We start from the raw sequence: 7,580 nt of genomic DNA, 5'->3' as shown, positions 1-7,580 counted from the left end.
CAGGTGCATGAAGGTAGTCAGGTAGCAGCCACTCCGTCCTCCACAAATAAGAATTCATGTTAGATGTCTTTGACTGCTTCCTGGTACCCTTCCACAGTGTAAAATCTTATATCTCACCCAATTTGCAAAATACACAGGAGCACACAGCTTCTAAGCTTTCTAGCTCTGAAGGAGGGAACAGGTCAGCCTTGTGGACCAAAGGTGTCAAGGCCGATGTACAAAGGGCAGCTGAGCCTGTGGAATGATGTCATGAACCCAGTAGTCCTGATCCACTGCATTGGCCAGCTTGGCTATCAAACTGAGGCATTTCTGTTGGTGTCACTTCATATTTCAGGGCTAGAAGGGACTTATGAGGTCAGCTGTCCAGTCCTGTCATGAATCTGCTCTGTTAAGTTCCTGCCAGGTGGTCATCAGGTTCTTTGCTCACTTGTGGTGGGGCAGTCCCCTCCCATCAGGGGGTCAATATGAAAGGTCTTCCTTACTCTAAGGCAGCTCTGGGCTCTTGTAGCTCCTCCTGCTGGTCCTAGTTTGTTCCCTTTGTGGTCACACTTTTGTTCTTCTGCCCCCAGTCAGCCTTTTGGAGGTGTGAGGACAACAGTCACAGCCCTGTAAGTCTCATGGGCCTGGTTCCCTGGGTCTGAAGGCCCCTACACAGTGGACAGAGTGATTCAGGGCACAGTTCATGAGGGCGTGATCATGCCTTCACACTGGCAATCCCACCTTTTGGAAAGCCAGTCATGGGAGACCTTACTTCCATGTTCTGCTGTAGCCTGAATTCTTTGGAAGTAAAATTAGTATCTTCATTTGCTGAGTGGCCCACCAGGAAACGGTCTGCCCACTCCCAGGGGCACAAGAAGGGAATCCTCAGATTTTAGATAAAGCTGGCCGTGCCTGAGGGAAGCAAAAAGGTGCCTGCTTTACCCACCCTGCAGTCTGGCAGCTGTATCACGTTTCCTCTAGGTCCCCCTGTGTTCCCAGGCCCTGGGCCTGCTCTTTCGTGCATCTGACAGAACAGAGCTTCTTTGGCCCTGCCTCAGCCAACAGGTCCACCAGACCCCCACTCAGGGGGTCCAGTCCCCTGCCAAGCCCAGCCTCAAAGCAACTCAGTGGAGCATCAGGCTGGATAAGCAGCCTTTCTTACTTGCAGTTTGTATCATCTAGTGTGTGTGAAACACTTAAAGACAAGCACTAAAAAGATCTCAAGGTTTTCTTTATATTTTAAATACGTTTCTCACTTTTGAGGAACCCATTAAATCACTAGCAGATTAAAGGAAAAATATATTACATCAATAGATGCAGAAAAAGTATTCAGTAAAATTCAACACCCATTCAACAATAAACCGTAGAAACTCTTAACAAACTAGGAATAGAAAGGAACTACCCTCACCCCACAAAAGGTATCTGCAGAACACCTGGAGCACATGGACTGTTTAAACTGTTCCATTCAAGACCAAAGGGGAGGAGGATGCCCTCAATGGCTGCCATTCATGCGTGAGGTTCCGCTGCAGTTAGAAGGTGAAAAGAAAAGGGAAGGATTGCAAAGAAACATTTGTTACGGATTGTGATTTTTCCACTTAGAAAATCCAAAAGCATGAATAGATGGCAGATTTAGGATCAATATACAGAAACCAAATGCATTTCAGCACACTGGCAACGTGCAGAACATAGTTCAAGACAAAAGTACCTTTTACAACAACAAAATACAGGGAAGTGGCTGAGAATCAAGCCTGTCAAAGACCTTCATGACCTTAGCAGGGAGTTAATGAGCCTGCTGGGAGGTGTTAGGGCATGAACAAATGGGGGCCTCATGCCATGTTAGTGCACAGGAGGGCTTGACTGCATGAGATCATTTTCAACAAATATATAGAATTTTGGTCAAAACCTCAACTTTTGTTAAAAGAACTTAAGTTGATTCTGAAGTCTCTATAATAGGCATGGGTCTGGGATTTCCTCTTCATTTTCATACAGCATGGCAGTGAAGCTGCTGTAGTGTCAGTGCTGTGATATGCAAACAGACCCACCTGTGCACGGAAGCTGGTTAATGATGGGTGATGCTGAGGATCGAGGCCAAGTTATTAACTCATCAATAAATGGTGCTGGGCAGCTGTTTTTGCACAATAACATTAGGACCTTATTTCAATCGGCATTTGAAAGTCTGTTCCAAGGTTAGTTATCGTAAATGCTTCAGTCTAGCAGCAAATTGGGGTTGAAGAGTCCTGGGCTCAGTGTTTGGCTCACTGAAAACCCCTGGGCAAGTACTCCTTCTCAGGACCTCATTTCCTCCATTTAGAAATGAAGAAATGAGGACACTTGCAGCTCTCACATCATTACTCAATGAAATTGGGCAAAATGGTGGCATATCTGAGTTGCCCCTCATTACCAGGAAAGCCCTGCCCTGCACTCCAGGACAGTAGTCTCCTGGTAGTCCAGGGAGCAGGAGTTAAAGCTGCTGGACATGGGGACAGTGGAAAATGAGATGGATGAATCCTGAGTTGCCTACTGTCTCATTTGGATGTTCCATAAAGGTCCTCAGTGTACTCTTCTTACATTATTCCAGAACAGCTGTTAAAAGGTACTGTCTGTCTTTATCCAAATGGCATTTTTGTTAATGAAGCATGAGGTTAGGCTACAGGCCTTGTGTACAATAGTCATTTCTGTTGTTCCCCAGAAAAGGCAGAGGCACCCAGGGTCTCTGCCTGGCTAGGTAGCATGATTGATCATCTAACAGTGCTGTCCCCATTCCTCCATGAGCCAAGTCCACCTGAGGAGTTCTTTCCCTGGTTGGCCTGTCAGCTGCAGAGAAGGCTCTTTTCATGCCTGGCTTTCAGAAAGATACAGGACTCAAAATACCCAATATCTTCACTCCTGGGAGCTTTCATGCATCTGAACTTTCATTCAGCCATTTTCTCTGAGGGCTGCTGCTGTGAGTTCTGGAAGGATGAGGGTGAATCAGACCCAGACTCTCATTTAGGAGGCAAATGAGGTACAAGCCATGAACTAGAATGGTCACTCCCAAACATAGCTGTGCATTGGATCACTGGGAAAACCTGAAAAAGACAAATTTCCTGGCCATTCCTACTGAATCAGAATCTCTGGGGCTAAGGCCTGAGGTTTAATTTAATAGCATTCCTCAGTGAATTTGATGTATTGAGACCATCAGAATCACTAGACCAGATTTCACTGCAGGGTGGGCTGTGGGCTGCCTGAGGGACTAAATGAGGCAGTGTGTTCAGCACAATGTTGGGGGCATGGTACGCAGGGGTGAATGGAAGCAGTTATGACTCAGAAATGCAGAGTCTGCACTGTTCTGTAATGACTGAGCACCCCCACAGAGCTGCTTCCTAAACTGGGAACCAGCAGGGGATGACTCACCTTGCCCCCGTTCCTCCAGGGACAGGCTGTTAGAGCTCCTCTTCTGGGCATACTGCCCCCAATTTAGAAAGAATTGGTTTGGAAAGAAATGATAAAACCTAACAAGAAGAGACAAATGCCAGGTGTTGATTATAACAGGCAATAAAGATTGATTTTTAAGTGAGAAAGACCAATGGGCTTTGGTTGTTAGCTCCCTCTAAGCCAACTGCAAATTGGCTATGAAGTAAAAATGATCACAGGCCAGCTCAAAAGAAATAATGGTGGTAATATAGGGTGAGAGAACAGGCCCTGTCTCCCCCAGACTGGTCAGCTCATGCTGTGTGAATTGTCCTGGTGGTGCAGGACACTTTAATAGGATTACAAACAAAACACATTGGGCCTAGAGATCATTCCCTGTGAGGTATAGTTGGGAGAACAGAAGAGGTTTATACAGGAGAAAACACTAGGAAGGTGGGGGAAAGGGGCACATGATCAGCCTTTAGAGCTGAAGGATTCACACATGGGAAGAAACAAAGACAGTTATACTCCAGAGGAAAACAAGCACCGAGTACAGAGTTCCAGGGAGACAGACTGCCGCTCAGTATAAAGAAGGCTCCTAGTGTCTGTCCAGAAGTGGGATGAGATACATTGTAGCTAGTGAGCTCCCAGTCCCTGGAGGTATTCAAGAACAGATTATGAGGATTCAAGCCTCAGATGAAGACTACCTAAGACCAGGTTTATCAAATAAGAATTCCGATTTTAATGCATCCAGTAGGAATTACTCGGCTAGACAATCCTAGGAATTTTACAACTTTCAGCTAAGAATTGTTAGTACAAACAGGGAGCTGAATTGTCAAAGGCTAATCAGTGATAAAAACCAAAGGCTCTTTTTCTCTCTTTTGAAATATCCTAAATAACAATGTTTTAACTGCAACTAGAGGGGAAAATGAATTAGCAATTAATTTCATTCAGTTAGCTAGTTCCATTAGGAGACCTGGTCTGCTCTCAGTTTCCACTCTCCTGTTCATGTGGTGTTAGCATGGAGAGAGGCCACTTCTGAGTACATTCCACATATTTAACTGTAAGCACTGTTGTTTACTCTCCCGCTCAGCTTTGAGCCTCTAACTAGAGAATAGTCACCAATGTTGCTGTTCGTGTGCCACACGGCTCGTGTCACAGTGTTGAACATGGACATGCACACTATCCTTCAGCTCTCAAGACACTGTAGCAGATAAACAATCATAATATAGGGCTTCAGGTGCTATTCAGTCAGTCCTTAAATATTTAATGAGCCCCATTTTGTGCCAAGCCTGCTGGGGCCCCTCCAGTTGCCCCATCTAGTAATGGAGAGTTGCAGAAACTGAAAAAGGGCTGGGATGCAGGTCAGGATGCTCTGGCATACACAGGAAGGGCACTAATTCAGTCTAGGACTTGAGGGAGGGAAGATTTCCTAGAGGAGTGAAGTGTAGCTGAAACCTGCAGGTTGAGCAGAAGATAGCCAAAAGGGCAGAGATGGCTTTATGCTCCAAGCAGAGGCACCAGTAAATGGCATGGGTCCCTGAGGAATCATAAGCTGTTAAAAGAGGTGAAGCTGAAAAGATCAGCAGGCCAGCGCCACCAGGGCTTTAGCTATTCGTAAGGAGTATGGACTTTCCAAGGGTAATGGAACACCATTCAGGAACTTTCATTAGGGATACTGTCACATTTGCTCATGAGAAAAATCACTGGATACAGTGAGGAGAATAGACTGCAGGCAATAAGTGGAGTACAGAGGCAGGGGAGTCAGAGTGGAGAAACAGACCCACCTCTGGACAGGAGAAGCCACAAAGTCAGCTAGCAAAGGTGAGGATGCAGGGAGGGAACCCAATTTCCAGCAATAACCCCCTATTGCTGTCAGGCCCCTTGCTGGCTAAAACAGAAGTCAAAGCTAGTAGTAGCAGGAGGATGGAGGAAGGGATGACCCTGGGGTTGGCTTCGTGGAATATTTGAGTTGGGCTAAAGAGACCAAGGAAAACTTTGGCAGAGGATGTACTGGGGCTAAGGGCATTCCACAAACAGAGGATGGCATCTGCAAGGTACAGGGCCTCAGAAACGATCAGATGTGTGAGACCAACAGGAGGTTTCGTGTGGCTGCAGCAGGAGGAGTGAGGAGGGCTAGCGAGGGAATGCAGGGCTGCTACTGTGAATTTCGTGTGTGTGCCTCATCACTGGGACTTGCACAAACAGTATATCAATAAAGAAAACAAAAAGAAAACATTTTCTTAAATCATGCCATCTCAGCTCCCTAACATAATTGTGTTCAGGGCTTATCTACACCCAGGTATTTTATGTGGCTATAATCCTAGCACAGATTTCAGTTTACATTGAACTGTTTTTCACTTACTGTTGTAAATACCAGATGTAATCCTATTTATTCAACAGCCCTGTAATCTTCTTAATAGAAGACTCCTAAAAAGGAAATATATTTGTAACCAATTCCATTCAGGCCCTTCTCTGAGTTCTATTCCCTGCTATAGGCTGGATGTCCTTGGCCTCGCTTCATCCCTTTAGGCATCAAGCCCCAGCTGTGTCTGTTCAACACCCCAACCCGGATGCAGAGAAAAGGGAAGCCTGTGCACTGTTGGTAGGAAGGTAAATTGGTGCAGCCCCTGTAGAAAACAGAATGGAGGTTCCTCAAAAAATTGAAAATAGAAATACCACATGACCCAGATTATTTACTCGAAAACAAAATCACTAATTTGAAAAGACATATATACCCCTACGTTTACCACATTACAACAGCCGAGATATGAAGCAACCTAAGTGTCCACTGATAAACGAATGGATAAAGAAGATGTGATACATATATACAACAGAATATTATTCAGCCTTAAAAAAGAACGAAAATTTGCCATTTGTGACAAGACCTAGAGGGTATTAGGTTAAGTGAAGTAAGTCAGATGGAGAAAGACAAATACCATATGACTTCACTTACACGTGGAATCTAAAAAATTAAGAGAATACAAAAACAAAACAGAAATAGACTTATAAATACAACAAACTTGTGGCTGCCATAGGAGAGAGGGGTGGGAGGATGGAAGAAATAGGTGAAGAGGATAAAGAGGTACAAACTTCCTATTATAAAATTAAATAAGTCAGAGGGATGAAAAACAAAACAAAGAGACTATAGTAAGATTGTAATAATTTTGTATGCTAATACATAGTAACTACACTCATGGTGGTGAGCATTTCCTAATGTATGTAATTGTTGAATCACTATGTCAATATGTAATAGTATATTGATACGCAGTATGACATTGCATATCAATTTTACTTCAATTTTAAAAAATCAGAACTGCACGCACACAAGGTGTACTGTCCAAGGGTACATTCATCCTCATCATGAGCATGAAATATAACTTTTCTGCCCTGCAAGCTTCAGTTGAAGCCTTAGTCTGAAGAGCTCATGTTATGGAAACTCACTATACAAGCGGGGTGAGTACTTCAATAAGGAGTGGAACAGCAGCTGTAGAAACATCACAGAGCAGCAAGAGAACACAGACTTGGCGTCATCTGTGTGCCAGGTGCTTTACCTCTGTCAGTCATGGCTAATCCTCACTACATCTCCATGCTATAAGAGTTATCCTCATTTTATAAAGAGGAATTCACAGACTAGACAGGCAAAATAACTTGCCAATGGCCATTAAGTGATGATGGGGTGGAACCAGGATACCAGGCGTTCAGGCATTGCTGATCATGGTACATGAATCAGAGTAGCACTGTATTTATGTGCACTGGCAGCCATCAAATGTCTCTCTCTGATCAAACCATGGAATACAGAGGACCCGGTACCTGCTGGGTATTCACTGAATGATGCCTGCATGAAGGATAGGTAGAGTTAGCAAAGAAAACATGCAGGCATGTTTATGTGAACTGTAAGGAGGACCAAAGGAGATGATGCGTTAGAAGTGCTTTGTGACTGACTCAAACCAGACTTCAAAGCCCAGCTGTCCAGTAACTTGCTGGGCAAGCCACTGGGAATGCAGGTAAAATTAAAAACAAACAAAACCCCTTCCTTTTCAAAAAACAAACAAAACAGAACAGAACACCTTTCCTTTCATGTTACATTTTCAGTGCTTGAACAATAAATTGTTAACAAAAAAATTCTATGTTCACTCAAAGAAGTTTGAAGCACAAAATGTACAGAATAATCACTTCTCCATTAGTCCATACTTAGCACGTGGGATTCA

Source organism: Manis javanica, chromosome 4 (assembly GCF_040802235.1).
Source record: "Manis javanica isolate MJ-LG chromosome 4, MJ_LKY, whole genome shotgun sequence".
In the NCBI taxonomy this organism is placed as follows: domain Eukaryota; kingdom Metazoa; phylum Chordata; class Mammalia; order Pholidota; family Manidae; genus Manis; species Manis javanica.
This window is presented reverse-complemented; position numbering follows the sequence as displayed.